Below are 17,442 nucleotides of genomic sequence, written 5' to 3' on the forward strand. Positions count from 1 at the left end.
AAGTAGCTGGTGTCCTGCAAGGGTTAAACAGCGTTGGTCAAAAAATATTACACTGGAAACCCGCACAGGGGGGTCAATTACATATGACCCACTTGCCATTTCTTTTGACCAACAAGGATTTGGGCAGAAATAGGGTAGTAAAGTGGGCATGGGTCCCAGAATCATCATTTTGAATAAGTAGCTGGTGTCCTGCAAGGGTTAAACAGTGTTGGTCAAAACATATTACACTTGAAACCCAAACAGGGGGGTTGCCTACATATGACCCACTTGCAATTTCTTTTGACCAACAAGGATTTGGGCAGAAATAGGGCAGTAAAGTGGGCATGGGTCCCAGAATCATCATTTTGAATAAGTAGCTGGTGTCCTGCGAGGATTAAACAGTGTTGGTCAACAAATATTACACTGGAAACCCGCACAGGGGGGTCACTTACATATGACCCACTTGCCATTTCTTTTGACCAACAAGGATTTTGGCAGAAATAGGGCAGTAAAGTGGGCATGGGTCCCAGAATCATCATTTTGAATAAGTAGCTGGTGTCCTGCAAGGATTAAACAGTGTTGGTCAACAAATATTACACTGGAAACCCGCACAGGGGGGTCACTTATATATTACCCACTTGCCATTTCTTTTGACCAACAAGGATTTGGGCAGAAATAGGGCAGTAAAGTGGGCATGGGTCCCAGAATCATCATTTTGAATAAGTAGCTGGTGTCCTGCAAGGGTTAAACAGTGTTGGTCAAAAAATATTAAACTGGAAACCCGCACAGGGGGGTTGCCTACATATGACCCACTTGCCATTTCTTTTGACCAACAAGGATTTGGGCAGAAATAGGGCACTAAAGTGGGCATGGGTCCCAGAATCATCATTTTGAATAAGTAGCTGGTGTCCTGCAAGGGTTAAACAGCGTTGGTCAAAAAATGTTACACTTGGAATCCACACAGGGGGGTCAGATACATATGACTTACTTGCCATTTCTTTTGACCAACAAGGATTTGGCCAGAAATAGGGCAGTAAAGTGGGCATGGGTCCCAGAATCATCATTTTGAATAAGTAGCTGGTGTCCTGCAAGGATTAAACAGTGTTGGTCAAAACATATTACACTTGAAACCCACACAGGGAGGTTGCCTACATATGACCCACTTGCAATTTCTTTTGACCAACAATGATTTGGGCAGAAAATGGGCACAAAAATGGGCATGGGTCCCAGAATCATCATTTTGAATAAGTAGCTGGTGTTCTGCAAGGGTTAAACAGCGTTGGTCAAATAATTTTACACTTGGAATCCACACAGGGGGGTCAGATACAAATGACCCACTTGCCATTTCTTTTGACCAACAAGGATTTGGGCAGAAATAGGGCAGTAAAGTGGGCATGGGTCCCAGAATCATGATTTTGAATAAGTAGCTGGTGTCCTGCAAGGGTTAAACAGCGTTGGTCAAAAAATATTACACTGGAAACCCGCACAGGGCGGTCACTTACATATGACCCACTTGCCATTTCTTTTGACCAACAAGGATTTGGGCAGTAATAGGGCAGTAAAGTGGGCATGGGTCACAGATGTCATCATTTTGAATAAGTAGCTGGTGTCCTGTAAGGGTTAAACAGTGTTGGTCAAAACATATTACACTTGAAACCCACACAGGGGGGTTGCCTACATATGACCCACTTGCAATTTCTTTTGACCAACAAGGATTTGGGCAGAAAATGGGCACAAAAATGGGCATGGGTCCCAGAATCATCATTTTGAATAAGTAGCTGGTGTTCTGCAAGGGTTAAACAGCGTTGGTCAACAAATATTACACTGAAAACCCGCACTAGGGGGTCACTTACATATCACCCACTTGCCATTTCTTTTGACCAACAAGGATTTGGGTAGAAATAGGGCACTAAAGTGGGCATGGGTCCCAGAATCATCATTTTGAATAAGTAGCTGGTGTTCTGCAAGGGTTAAACAGCGTTGGTCAACAAATATTACACTGAAAACCCGCACTAGGGGGTCACTTACATATCACCCACTTGCCATTTCTTTTGACCAACAAGGATTTGGGTAGAAATAGGGCACTAAAGTGGGCATGGGTCCCAGAATCATCATTTTGAATAAGTAGCTGGTGTCCTGCAAGGGTTAAACAGTGTTGGTCAAAACATATTACACTTGAAACCCACACTGGGGGGTTGCCTACATATGACCCACTTGCAATTTCTTTTGACCAACAAGGATTTGGGCAGAAATAGGGCACTAAAGTGGGCATGGGTCCCAGAATCATCATTTTGAATAAGTAGCTGGTGTCCTGCAAGGATTAAACAGTGTTGGTCAACAAATATTACACTGGAAACCCGCACAGGGGGGTCACTTACATATGACCCACTTGCCATTTCTTTTGACCAACAAGGATTTGGGCAGAAATAGGGCAGTAAAGTGGGCATGGGTCCCAGAATCATTATTTTGAATAAGTAGCTGGTGTCCTGCAAGGGTTAAACAGTGTTGGTCAAAAAATATTACACTGGAAACCCGCACAGGGGGGTCACTTACTTATGACCCACTTGCCATTTCTTTTGACCAACAAGGATTTGGGCAGAAATAGGGCAGTAAAGTGGGCATGGGTCCCAGAATCATCATTTTGAATAAGTAGCTGGTGTCCTGCAAGGATTAAACAGTGTTAGTCAAAACATATTACACTTGAAACCCACACAGGGAGGTTGCCTACATATGACCCACTTGCAATTTCTTTTGACCAACAATGATTGGGGCAGAAAATGGGCACAAAAATGGGCATGGGTCCCAGAATCATCATTTTGAATAAGTAGCTGGTGTTCTGCAAGGGTTAAACAGCGTTGGTCAACAAATATTACACTGGAAACCCGCACAGGGGGGTCACTTACATATGACCCACTTGCCATTTCTTTTGACCAACAAGGATTTGGGCAGAAATAGGGCACTAAAGTGGGCATGGGTCCCAGAATCATCATTTTGAATAAGTAGCTGGTGTCCTGCAAGGGTTAAACAGCGTTGGTCAAAAAATGTTACACTTGGAATCCACACAGGGGGGTCAGATACATATGACCCACTTGCCATTTCTTTTGACCAACAAGGATTTGGGCAGAAATAGGGCAGTAAAGTGGGCATGGGTCCCAGAATCATCATTTTGAATAAGTAGCTGGTGTCCTGCGAGGATTAAACAGTGTTGGTCAACAAATATTACACTGGAAACCCGCACAGGGGGGTCACTTACATATGACCCACTTGCCATTTCTTTTGACCAACAAGGATTTGGGCAGAAATAGGGCAGTAAAGTGGGCATGGGTCCCAGAATCATCATTTTGAATAAGTAGCTGGTGTCCTGCAAGGATTAAACAGTGTTGGTCAACAAATATTACACTGGAAACCCGCACAGGGGGGTCACTTATATATTACCCACTTGCCATTTCTTTTGACCAACAAGGATTTGGGCAGAAATAGGGCAGTAAAGTGGGCATGGGTCCCAGAATCATCATTTTGAATAAGTAGCTGGTGTCCTGCAAGGGTTAAACAGTGTTGGTCAAAAAATATTAAACTGGAAACCCGCACAGGGGGGTTGCCTACATATGACCCACTTGCCATTTCTTTTGACCAACAAGGATTTGGGCAGAAATAGGGCACTAAAGTGGGCATGGGTCCCAGAATCATCATTTTGAATAAGTAGCTGGTGTCCTGCAAGGGTTAAACAGCGTTGGTCAAAAAATGTTACACTTGGAATCCACACAGGGGGGTCAGATACATATGACTTACTTGCCATTTCTTTTGACCAACAAGGATTTGGCCAGAAATAGGGCAGTAAAGTGGGCATGGGTCCCAGAATCATCATTTTGAATAAGTAGCTGGTGTCCTGCAAGGATTAAACAGTGTTGGTCAAAACATATTACACTTGAAACCCACACAGGGAGGTTGCCTACATATGACCCACTTGCAATTTCTTTTGACCAACAATGATTTGGGCAGAAAATGGGCACAAAAATGGGCATGGGTCCCAGAATCATCATTTTGAATAAGTAGCTGGTGTTCTGCAAGGGTTAAACAGCGTTGGTCAAATAATTTTACACTTGGAATCCACACAGGGGGGTCAGATACAAATGACCCACTTGCCATTTCTTTTGACCAACAAGGATTTGGGCAGAAATAGGGCAGTAAAGTGGGCATGGGTCCCAGAATCATGATTTTGAATAAGTAGCTGGTGTCCTGCAAGGGTTAAACAGCGTTGGTCAAAAAATATTACACTGGAAACCCGCACAGGGCGGTCACTTACATATGACCCACTTGCCATTTCTTTTGACCAACAAGGATTTGGGCAGTAATAGGGCAGTAAAGTGGGCATGGGTCACAGATGTCATCATTTTGAATAAGTAGCTGGTGTCCTGTAAGGGTTAAACAGTGTTGGTCAAAACATATTACACTTGAAACCCACACAGGGGGGTTGCCTACATATGACCCACTTGCAATTTCTTTTGACCAACAAGGATTTGGGCAGAAAATGGGCACAAAAATGGGCATGGGTCCCAGAATCATCATTTTGAATAAGTAGCTGGTGTTCTGCAAGGGTTAAACAGCGTTGGTCAACAAATATTACACTGAAAACCCGCACTAGGGGGTCACTTACATATCACCCACTTGCCATTTCTTTTGACCAACAAGGATTTGGGTAGAAATAGGGCACTAAAGTGGGCATGGGTCCCAGAATCATCATTTTGAATAAGTAGCTGGTGTTCTGCAAGGGTTAAACAGCGTTGGTCAACAAATATTACACTGAAAACCCGCACTAGGGGGTCACTTACATATCACCCACTTGCCATTTCTTTTGACCAACAAGGATTTGGGTAGAAATAGGGCACTAAAGTGGGCATGGGTCCCAGAATCATCATTTTGAATAAGTAGCTGGTGTCCTGCAAGGGTTAAACAGTGTTGGTCAAAACATATTACACTTGAAACCCACACAGGGGGGTTGCCTACATATGACCCACTTGCAATTTCTTTTGACCAACAAGGATTTGGGCAGAAATAGGGCACTAAAGTGGGCATGGGTCCCAGAATCATCATTTTGAATAAGTAGCTGGTGTCCTGCAAGGATTAAACAGTGTTGGTCAACAAATATTACACTGGAAACCCGCACAGGGGGGTCACTTACATATGACCCACTTGCCATTTCTTTTGACCAACAAGGATTTGGGCAGAAATAGGGCAGTAAAGTGGGCATGGGTCCCAGAATCATTATTTTGAATAAGTAGCTGGTGTCCTGCAAGGGTTAAACAGTGTTGGTCAAAAAATATTACACTGGAAACCCGCACAGGGGGGTCACTTACTTATGACCCACTTGCCATTTCTTTTGACCAACAAGGATTTGGGCAGAAATAGGGCAGTAAAGTGGGCATGGGTCCCAGAATCATCATTTTGAATAAGTAGCTGGTGTCCTGCAAGGATTAAACAGTGTTAGTCAAAACATATTACACTTGAAACCCACACAGGGAGGTTGCCTACATATGACCCACTTGCAATTTCTTTTGACCAACAATGATTGGGGCAGAAAATGGGCACAAAAATGGGCATGGGTCCCAGAATCATCATTTTGAATAAGTAGCTGGTGTTCTGCAAGGGTTAAACAGCGTTGGTCAACAAATATTACACTGGAAACCCGCACAGGGGGGTCACTTACATATGACCCACTTGCCATTTCTTTTGACCAACAAGGATTTGGGCAGAAATAGGGCACTAAAGTGGGCATGGGTCCCAGAATCATCATTTTGAATAAGTAGCTGGTGTCCTGCAAGGGTTAAACAGCGTTGGTCAAAAAATGTTACACTTGGAATCCACACAGGGGGGTCAGATACATATGACCCACTTGCCATTTCTTTTGACCAACAAGGATTTGGGCAGAAATAGGGCAGTAAAGTGGGCATGGGTCCCAGAATCATCATTTTGAATAAGTAGCTGGTGTCCTGCGAGGATTAAACAGTGTTGGTCAACAAATATTACACTGGAAACCCGCACAGGGGGGTCACTTACATATGACCCACTTGCCATTTCTTTTGACCAACAAGGATTTGGGCAGAAATAGGGCAGTAAAGTGGGCATGGGTCCCAGAATCATCATTTTGAATAAGTAGCTGGTGTCCTGCAAGGATTAAACAGTGTTGGTCAACAAATATTACACTGGAAACCCGCACAGGGGGGTCACTTATATATTACCCACTTGCCATTTCTTTTGACCAACAAGGATTTGGGCAGAAATAGGGCAGTAAAGTGGGCATGGGTCCCAGAATCATCATTTTGAATAAGTAGCTGGTGTCCTGCAAGGGTTAAACAGTGTTGGTCAAAAAATATTAAACTGGAAACCCGCACAGGGGGGTTGCCTACATATGACCCACTTGCCATTTCTTTTGACCAACAAGGATTTGGGCAGAAATAGGGCACTAAAGTGGGCATGGGTCCCAGAATCATCATTTTGAATAAGTAGCTGGTGTCCTGCAAGGGTTAAACAGCGTTGGTCAAAAAATGTTACACTTGGAATCCACACAGGGGGGTCAGATACATATGACTTACTTGCCATTTCTTTTGACCAACAAGGATTTGGCCAGAAATAGGGCAGTAAAGTGGGCATGGGTCCCAGAATCATCATTTTGAATAAGTAGCTGGTGTCCTGCAAGGATTAAACAGTGTTGGTCAAAACATATTACACTTGAAACCCACACAGGGAGGTTGCCTACATATGACCCACTTGCAATTTCTTTTGACCAACAATGATTTGGGCAGAAAATGGGCACAAAAATGGGCATGGGTCCCAGAATCATCATTTTGAATAAGTAGCTGGTGTTCTGCAAGGGTTAAACAGCGTTGGTCAACAAATATTACACTGGAAACCCGCACAGGGGGGTCACTTACATATGACCCACTTGCCATTTCTTTTGACCAACAAGGATTTGGGCAGAAATAGGGCACTAAAGTGGGCATGGGTCCCAGAATCATCATTTTGAATAAGTAGCTGGTGTTCTGCAAGGGTTAAACAGCGTTGGTCAACAAATATTACACTGGAAACCCGCACAGGGGGGTCACTTACATATGAACCACTTTCCATTTCTTTTGACCAACAAGGATTTGGGCAGAAATAGGGCAGTAAAGTGTGCATGGGTCACAGATGTCATTATTTTGAATAAGTAGCTGGTGTCCTGCAAGGGTTAAACAGTGTTGGTCAAAACATATTACACTTGAAACCCACACAGGGGGGTTGCCTACATATGACCCACTTGCAATTTCTTTTGACCAACAATGATGTGGGCAGAAAATGGGCACAAAAATGGGCATGGGTCCAAGATATCATTTTGAATAAGTAGCTGGTGTCCTGCAAGGGTTAAACAGCGTTGGTCAAAAAATATTACACTGGAAACCCGCACAGGGGGGTCACTTACATATGACCCACTTGCCATTTCTTTTGACCAACAAGGATTTGGGCAGTAATAGGGCACTAAAGTGGGCATGGGTCCCAGATGTCATCATTTTGAATAAGTAGCTGGTGTCCTGCAAGGGTTAAACAGCGTTGGTCAAAAAATGTTACACTTGGAATCCACACAGGGGGGTCAGATACATAAGACCCACTTGCCATTTCTTTTGACCAACAAGGATTTGGGCAGAAATAGGGCAGTAAAGTGGGCATGGGTCCCAGAATCATCATTTTGAATAAGTAGCTGGTGTCCTGCAAGGGTTAAACAGTGTTGGTCAAAACATATTACACTTGAAACCCACACAGGGGGGTTGCCTACATATGACCCACTTGCAAGTTCTTTTGACCAACAAGGATTTGGGCAGAAATAGGGCACTAAAGTGGGCATGGGTCCCAGAATCATCATTTTGAATAAGTAGCTGGTGTCCTGCAAGGATTAAACAGTGTTGGTCAACAAATATTACACTGGAAACCCGCACAGGGGGGTCACTTACATATGACCCACTTGCCATTTCTTTTGACCAACAAGGATTTGGGCAGAAATAGGGCAGTAAAGTGGGCATGGGTCCCAGAATCATCATTTTGAATAAGTAGCTGGTGTCCTGCAAGGGTTAAACAGCGTTGGTCAAAAAATGTTACACTTGGAATCCACACAGGGGGGTCAGATACATATGACCCACTTGCCATTTCTTTTGACCAACAAGGATTTGGGCAGAAATAGGGCAGTAAAGTGGGCATGGGTCCCAGAATCATCATTTTGAATAAGTAGCTGGTGTCCTGCAAGGATTAAACAGTGTTGGTCAAAACATATTACACTGGAAACCCGCACAGGGGGTTCACTTACATATGACCCACTTGCCATTTCTTTTGACCAACAAGGATTTGGGCAGAAATAGGGCACTAAAGTGGGCATGGGTCCCAGAATCATCATTTTGAATAAGTAGCTGGTGTCCTGCAAGGGTTAAACAGCGTTGGTCAAAAAATGTTACACTTGGAATCCACACAGGGGGGTCAGATACATATGACCCACTTGCCATTTCTTTTGACCAACAAGGATTTGGGCAGAAATAGGGCAGTAAAGTGGGCATGGGTCCCAGAATCATCATTTTGAATAAGTAGCTGGTGTCCTGCGAGGATTAAACAGTGTTGGTCAACAAATATTACACTGGAAACCCGCACAGGGGGGTCACTTACATATGACCCACTTGCCATTTCTTTTGACCAACAAGGATTTGGGCAGAAATAGGGCAGTAAAGTGGGCATGGGTCCCAGAATCATCATTTTGAATAAGTAGCTGGTGTCCTGCAAGGATTAAACAGTGTTGGTCAACAAATATTACACTGGAAACCCGCACAGGGGGGTCACTTATATATTACCCACTTGCCATTTCTTTTGACCAACAAGGATTTGGGCAGAAATAGGGCAGTAAAGTGGGCATGGGTCCCAGAATCATCATTTTGAATAAGTAGCTGGTGTCCTGCAAGGGTTAAACAGTGTTGGTCAAAAAATATTAAACTGGAAACCCGCACAGGGGGGTTGCCTACATATGACCCACTTGCCATTTCTTTTGACCAACAAGGATTTGGGCAGAAATAGGGCACTAAAGTGGGCATGGGTCCCAGAATCATCATTTTGAATAAGTAGCTGGTGTCCTGCAAGGGTTAAACAGCGTTGGTCAAAAAATGTTACACTTGGAATCCACACAGGGGGGTCAGATACATATGACTTACTTGCCATTTCTTTTGACCAACAAGGATTTGGCCAGAAATAGGGCAGTAAAGTGGGCATGGGTCCCAGAATCATCATTTTGAATAAGTAGCTGGTGTCCTGCAAGGATTAAACAGTGTTGGTCAAAACATATTACACTTGAAACCCACACAGGGAGGTTGCCTACATATGACCCACTTGCAATTTCTTTTGACCAACAATGATTTGGGCAGAAAATGGGCACAAAAATGGGCATGGGTCCCAGAATCATCATTTTGAATAAGTAGCTGGTGTTCTGCAAGGGTTAAACAGCGTTGGTCAAGTAATTTTACACTTGGAATCCACACAGGGGGGTCAGATACAAATGACCCACTTGCCATTTCTTTTGACCAACAAGGATTTGGGCAGAAATAGGGCAGTAAAGTGGGCATGGGTCCCAGAATCATGATTTTGAATAAGTAGCTGGTGTCCTGCAAGGGTTAAACAGCGTTGGTCAAAAAATATTACACTGGAAACCCGCACAGGGCGGTCACTTACATATGACCCACTTGCCATTTCTTTTGACCAACAAGGATTTGGGCAGTAATAGGGCAGTAAAGTGGGCATGGGTCACAGATGTCATCATTTTGAATAAGTAGCTGGTGTCCTGTAAGGGTTAAACAGTGTTGGTCAAAACATATTACACTTGAAACCCACACAGGGGGGTTGCCTACATATGACCCACTTGCAATTTCTTTTGACCAACAAGGATTTGGGCAGAAAATGGGCACAAAAATGGGCATGGGTCCCAGAATCATCATTTTGAATAAGTAGCTGGTGTTCTGCAAGGGTTAAACAGCGTTGGTCAACAAATATTACACTGAAAACCCGCACTAGGGGGTCACTTACATATCACCCACTTGCCATTTCTTTTGACCAACAAGGATTTGGGTAGAAATTGGGCACTAAAGTGGGCATGGGTCACAGAATCATCATTTTGAATAAGTAGCTGGTGTTCTGCAAGGGTTAAACAGCGTTGGTCAACAAATATTACACTGAAAACCCGCACTAGGGGGTCACTTACATATCACCCACTTGCCATTTCTTTTGACCAACAAGGATTTGGGTAGAAATAGGGCACTAAAGTGGGCATGGGTCACAGAATCATCATTTTGAATAAGTAGCTGGTGTTCTGCAAGGGTTAAACAGCGTTGGTCAACAAATATTACACTGGAAACCCGCACAGGGGGGTCACTTACATATGACCCACTTGCCATTTCTTTTGACCAACAAGGATTTGGGCAGAAATAGGGCACTAAAGTGGGCATTGGTCCCAGGATCATCATTTTGAATGAGTACACCAGCTACTTATTCAAAATAATGACATCTGTGACCCATGCCCACTTTACTGCCATATTTCTGCCCAAATTCTTGTTGGTCAAAATAAATGGCAAGTGGGTCATATGTATCTGACCCCCCTGTGTGGATTCCAAGTGTAACATTTTTAGACCAACGCTGTTTAACCCTTGCAGAACACCAGCTACTTATTCAAAATTATGATTCTGGGACCCATGCCCACTTTACTGCCCTATTTCTGGCCAAATCCTTTTTGGTCAAAAGAAATGGCAAGTGGGTCATATGTAAGTGACCCCCCTGTGCGGGTTTCCAGTGTAATATTTGTTGACCAACGCTGTTTAACCCTTGCAGAACACCAGCTACTTATTCAAAATTATGATTCTGGGACCCATGCCCATTTTTGTGCCCATTTTCTGCCCAAATCATTATTGGTCAAAAGAAATTGCAAGTGGGTCATATGTAGGCAACCTCCCTGTGTGGGTTTCAAGTGTAATATGTTTTGACCAACACTGTTTAACCCTTGCAGGACACCAGCTACTTATTCAAAATGATGATTCTGGGACCCATGCCCACTTTACTGCCCTATTTCTGCCCAAATCCTTGTTGGTCAAAAGAAATGGCAAGTGGGTCATATGTATCTGACCCCCCTGTGTGGATTCCAAGTGTAACATTTTTTGACCAACGCTGTTTAACCCTTGCAGGACACCAGCTACTTATTCAAAATGATGATTCTGGGACCCATGCCCACTTTACTGCCCTATTTCTGCCCAAATCCTTGTTGGTCAAAAGAAATGGCAAGTGGGTCATATGTAAGTGACCCCCCTGTGCGGGTTTCCAGTGTAATATTTTTTGACCAACGCTGTTTAACCCTTGCAGGATACCAGCTACTTATTCAAAATGATGATTCTGGGACCCATGCCCACTTTAGTGCCCTATTTCTGCCCAAATCCTTGTTGGTCAAAAGAAATGGCAAGTGGGTCATATGTAAGTGACCCCCCTGTGCGGGTTTCCAGTGTAATATTTGTTGACCAACGCTGTTTAATCCTTGCAGAACACCAGCTACTTATTCAAAATGATGATTCTGGGACCCATGCCCATTTTTGTGCCCATTTTCTGCCCAAATCATTGTTGGTCAAAAGAAATTGCAAGTGGGTCATATGTAGGTAACCCCCCTGTGCGGGTTTCAAGTGTAATATGTTTTGACCAACACTGTTTAACCCTTGCAGGACACCAGCTACTTATTCAAAATGATGATTCTGGGACCCATGCCCACTTTAGTGCCCTATTTCTGCCCAAATCCTTGTTGGTCAAAAGAAATGGCAAGTGGGTCATATGTAATTGACCCCCCTGTGCGGGTTTCCAGTGTAATATTTTTTGACCAACGCTGTTTAACCCTTGCAGGACACCAGCTACTTATTCAAAATGATATCTGGGACCCATGCCCATTTTTGTGCCCATTTCTGACCAAATCCTTGTTGGTCAAAAGAAATTGCAAGTGGGTCATATGTAGGCAACCTCCCTGTGTGGGTTTCAAGTGTAATATGTTTTGACCAACACTGTTTAACCCTTGCAGGACACCAGCTACTTATTCAAAATAATGACATCTGTACCCATGCCCACTTTACTGCCCTATTTCTGCCCAAATCCTTGTTGGTCAAAAGAAATGGCAAGTGGGTCATATGTATCTGACCCCCTGTGTGGATTCCAAGTGTAAGATTTTTTGACCAACGCTGTTTAACCCTTGCAAAACACCAGCTACTTATTCAAAATGATGATTCTGGGACCCATGCCCACTTTAGTGCCCTATTTCTGCCCAAATCCTTGTTGGTCAAAAGAAATGGCAAGTGGGTGATATGTAAGTGACCCCCTAGTGCGGGTTTCCAGTGTAATATTTTTTGACCAACGCTGTTTAACCCTTGCAGGACACCAGCTACTTATTCAAAATGATGATTCTGGGACCCATGCCCACTTTAGTGCCCTATTTCTGCCCAAATCCTTGTTGGTCAAAAGAAATGGCAAGTGGGTCATATGTAGGCAACCCTCCTGTGCGGGTTTCCAGTTTAATATTTTTTGACCAACACTGTTTAACCCTTGCAGGACACCAGCTACTTATTCAAAATGATGATTCTGGGACCCATGCCCACTTTAGTGCCCTATTTCTGCCCAAATCCTTGTTGGTCAAAAGAAATGGCAAGTGGGTGATATGTAAGTGACCCCCTAGTGCGGGTTTCCAGTGTAATATTTTTTGACCAACGCTGTTTAACCCTTGCAGGACACCAGCTACTTATTCAAAATGATGATTCTGGGACCCATGCCCACTTTACTGCCCTATTTCTGGCCAAATCCTTTTTGGTCAAAAGAAATGGCAAGTGGGTCATATGTAAGTGACCCCCCTGTGCGGGTTTCCAGTGTAATATTTGTTGACCAACGCTGTTTAACCCTTGCAGAACACCAGCTACTTATTCAAAATTATGATTCTGGGACCCATGCCCACTTTACTGCCCTATTTCTGGCCAAATCCTTTTTGGTCAAAAGAAATGGCAAGTGGGTCATATGTAAGTGACCCCCCTGTGCGGGTTTCCAGTGTAATATTTGTTGACCAACGCTGTTTAACCCTTGCAGAACACCAGCTACTTATTCAAAATTATGATTCTGGGACCCATGCCCATTTTTGTGCCCATTTTCTGCCCAAATCATTATTGGTCAAAAGAAATTGCAAGTGGGTCATATGTAGGCAACCTCCCTGTGTGGGTTTCAAGTGTAATATGTTTTGACCAACACTGTTTAACCCTTGCAGGACACCAGCTACTTATTCAAAATGATGATTCTGGGACCCATGCCCACTTTACTGCCCTATTTCTGCCCAAATCCTTGTTGGTCAAAAGAAATGGCAAGTGGGTCATATGTATCTGACCCCCCTGTGTGGATTCCAAGTGTAACATTTTTTGACCAACGCTGTTTAACCCTTGCAGGACACCAGCTACTTATTCAAAATGATGATTCTGGGACCCATGCCCACTTTACTGCCCTATTTCTGCCCAAATCCTTGTTGGTCAAAAGAAATGGCAAGTGGGTCATATGTAAGTGACCCCCCTGTGCGGGTTTCCAGTGTAATATTTTTTAACCAACGCTGTTTAACCCTTGCAGGATACCAGCTACTTATTCAAAATGATGATTCTGGGACCCATGCCCACTTTAGTGCCCTATTTCTGCCCAAATCCTTGTTGGTCAAAAGAAATGGCAAGTGGGTCATATGTAAGTGACCCCCCTGTGCGGGTTTCCAGTGTAATATTTGTTGACCAACGCTGTTTAACCCTTGCAGAACACCAGCTACTTATTCAAAATGATGATTCTGGGACCCATGCCCATTTTTGTGCCCATTTTCTGCCCAAATCATTGTTGGTCAAAAGAAATTGCAAGTGGGTCATATGTAGGTAACCCCCCTGTGCGGGTTTCAAGTGTAATATGTTTTGACCAACACTGTTTAACCCTTGCAGGACACCAGCTACTTATTCAAAATAATGACATCTGTGACCCATGCACACTTTACTGCCCTATTTCTGCCCAAATCCTTGTTGGTCAAAAGAAATGGCAAGTGGGTCATATGTATCTGACCCCCCTGTGTGGATTCCAAGTGTAACATTTATTGACCAACGCTGTTTAACCCTTGCAGGACACCAGCTACTTATTCAAAATGATGATTCTGGGACCCATGCCCACTTTAGTGCCCTATTTCTGCCCAAATCCTTGTTGGTCAAAATAAATGGCAAGTGGGTCATATGTATCTGACCCCCCTGTGTGGATTCCAAGTGTAAAATTTTTTGACCAACGCTGTTTAACCCTTGCAGGACACCAGCTACTTATTCAAAATGATGATTCTGGGACCCATGCCCACTTTAGTGCCCTATTTCTGCCCAAATCCTTGTTGGTCAAAAGAAATGGCAAGTGGGTCATATGTAAGTGACCCCCCTGTGCGGGTTTCCAGTGTAATATTTTTTGACCAACGCTGTTTAACCCTTGCAGGACACCAGCTACTTATTCAAAATGATGATTCTGGGACCCATGCCCACTTTACTGCCCTATTTCTGCCCAAATCCTTGTTGGTCAAAAGAAATGGCAAGTGGGTCAAATGTAAGTGACCCCCCTGTGCGGGTTTCCAGTGTAATATTTTTTGACCAACGCTGTTTAACCCTTGCAGGACACCAGCTACTTATTCAAAATGATGATTCTGGGACCCATGCCCACTTTAGTGCCCTATTTCTGCCCAAATCCTTGTTGGTCAAAAGAAATGGCAAGTGGGTGATATGTAAGTGACCCCCTAGTGCGGGTTTTCAGTGTAATATTTGTTGACCAACGCTGTTTAACCCTTGCAGAACACCAGCTACTTATTCAAAATGATGATTCTGGGACCCATGCCCATTTTTGTGCCCATTTTCTGCCCAAATCATTGTTGGTCAAAAGAAATTGCAAGTGGGTCATATGTAGGTAACCCCCCTGTGCGGGTTTCAAGTGTAATATGTTTTGACCAACACTGTTTAACCCTTGCAGGACACCAGCTACTTATTCAAAATGATGATTCTGGGACCCATGCCCACTTTAGTGCCCTATTTCTGCCCAAATCCTTGTTGGTCAAAAGAAATGGCAAGTGGGTCATATGTAATTGACCCCCCTGTGCGGGTTTCCAGTGTAATATTTTTTGACCAACGCTGTTTAACCCTTGCAGGACACCAGCTACTTATTCAAAATGATATCTGGGACCCATGCCCATTTTTGTGCCCATTTCTGACCAAATCCTTGTTGGTCAAAAGAAATTGCAAGTGGGTCATATGTAGGCAACCCCCCTGTGTGGGTTTCAAGTGTAATATGTTTTGACCAACACTATTTAACCCTTGCAGGACACCAGCTACTTATTCAAAATAATGACATCTGTACCCATGCCCACTTTACTGCCCTATTTCTGCCCAAATCCTTGTTGGTCAAAAGAAATGGCAAGTGGGTCATATGTATCTGACCCCCTGTGTGGATTCCAAGTGTAAGATTTTTTGACCAACGCTGTTTAACCCTTGCAAAACACCAGCTACTTATTCAAAATGATGATTCTGGGACCCATGCCCACTTTAGTGCCCTATTTCTGCCCAAATCCTTGTTGGTCAAAAGAAATGGCAAGTGGGTGATATGTAAGTGACCCCCTAGTGTGGGTTTCCAGTGTAATATTTTTTGACCAACGCTGTTTAACCCTTGCAGGACACCAGCTACTTATTCAAAATGATGATTCTGGGACCCATGCCCACTTTACTGCCCTATTTCTGGCCAAATCCTTTTTGGTCAAAAGAAATGGCAAGTGGGTCATATGAAAGTGACCCCCCTGTGCGGGTTTCCAGTGTAATATTTTTTGACCAACGCTGTTTAACCCTTGCAGGACACCAGCTACTTATTCAAAATGATGATTCTGGGACCCATGGCCACTTTAGTGCCCTATTTCTGCCCAAATCCTTGTTGGTCAAAAGAAATGGCAAGTGGGTCATATGTAATTGACCCCCCTGTGCGGGTTTCCAGTGTAATATTTTTTGACCAACGCTGTTTAACCCTTGCAGGACACCAGCTACTTATTCAAAATGATATCTGGGACCCATGCCCATTTTTGTGCCCATTTTCTGACCAAATCCTTGTTGGTCAAAAGAAATTGCAAGTGGGTCATATGTAGGCAACCCCCCTGTGTGGGTTTCAAGTGTAATATGTTTTGACCAACACTGTTTAACCCTTGCAGGACACCAGCTACTTATTCAAAATAATTATATCTGTGACCCATGCCCACTTTACTGCCCTATTTCTGCCCAAATCCTTGTTGGTCAAAAGAAATGGCAAGTGGGTCATATGTATCTGACCCCCCTGTGTGGATTCCAAGTGTAAGATTTTTTGACCAACGCTGTTTAACCCTTGCAAAACACCAGCTCCTTATTCAAAATGATGATTCTGGGACCCATGCCCACTTTAGTGCCCTATTTCTGCCCAAATCCTTGTTGGTCAAAAGAAATGGCAAGTGGGTGATATGTAAGTGACCCCCTAGTGCGGGTTTCCAGTGTAATATTTTTTGACCAACGCTGTTTAACCCTTGCAGGACACCAGCTACTTATTCAAAATGATGATTCTGGGACCCATGCCCACTTTACTGCCCTATTTCTGGCCAAATCCTTTTTGGTCAAAAGAAATGGCAAGTGGGTCATATGTAAGTGACCCCCCTGTGCGGGTTTCCAGTGTAATATTTGTTGACCAACGCTGTTTAACCCTTGCAGAACACCAGCTACTTATTCAAAATTATGATTCTGGGACCCATGCCCATTTTTGTGCCCATTTTCTGCCCAAATCATTATTGGTCAAAAGAAATTGCAAGTGGGTCATATGTAGGCAACCTCCCTGTGTGGGTTTCAAGTGTAATATGTTTTGACCAACACTGTTTAACCCTTGCAGGACACCAGCTACTTATTCAAAATGATGATTCTGGGACCCATGCCCACTTTACTGCCCTATTTCTGCCCAAATCCTTGTTGGTCAAAAGAAATGGCAAGTGGGTCATATGTATCTGACCCCCCTGTGTGGATTCCAAGTGTAACATTTTTTGACCAACGCTGTTTAACCCTTGCAGGACACCAGCTACTTATTCAAAATGATGATTCTGGGACCCATGCCCACTTTAGTGCCCTATTTCTGCCCAAATCCTTGTTGGTCAAAAGAAATGGCAAGTGGGTCATATGTAAGTGACCCCCCTGTGCGGGTTTCCAGTGTAACATTTTTTGACCAACGCTTTTTAACCCTTGCAGGACACCAGCTACTTATTCAAAATGATGATTCTGGGACCCATGCCCACTTTACTGCCCTATTTCTGCCCAAATCCTTGTTGGGTCAAAAGAAATGGCAAGTGGGTCATATGTAAGTGAC

This window comes from Crinia signifera, unplaced genomic scaffold (assembly GCF_055691185.1).
Source record: "Crinia signifera unplaced genomic scaffold, ASM5569118v1 HAP2_SCAFFOLD_63, whole genome shotgun sequence".
Classification (NCBI taxonomy): domain Eukaryota; kingdom Metazoa; phylum Chordata; class Amphibia; order Anura; family Myobatrachidae; genus Crinia; species Crinia signifera.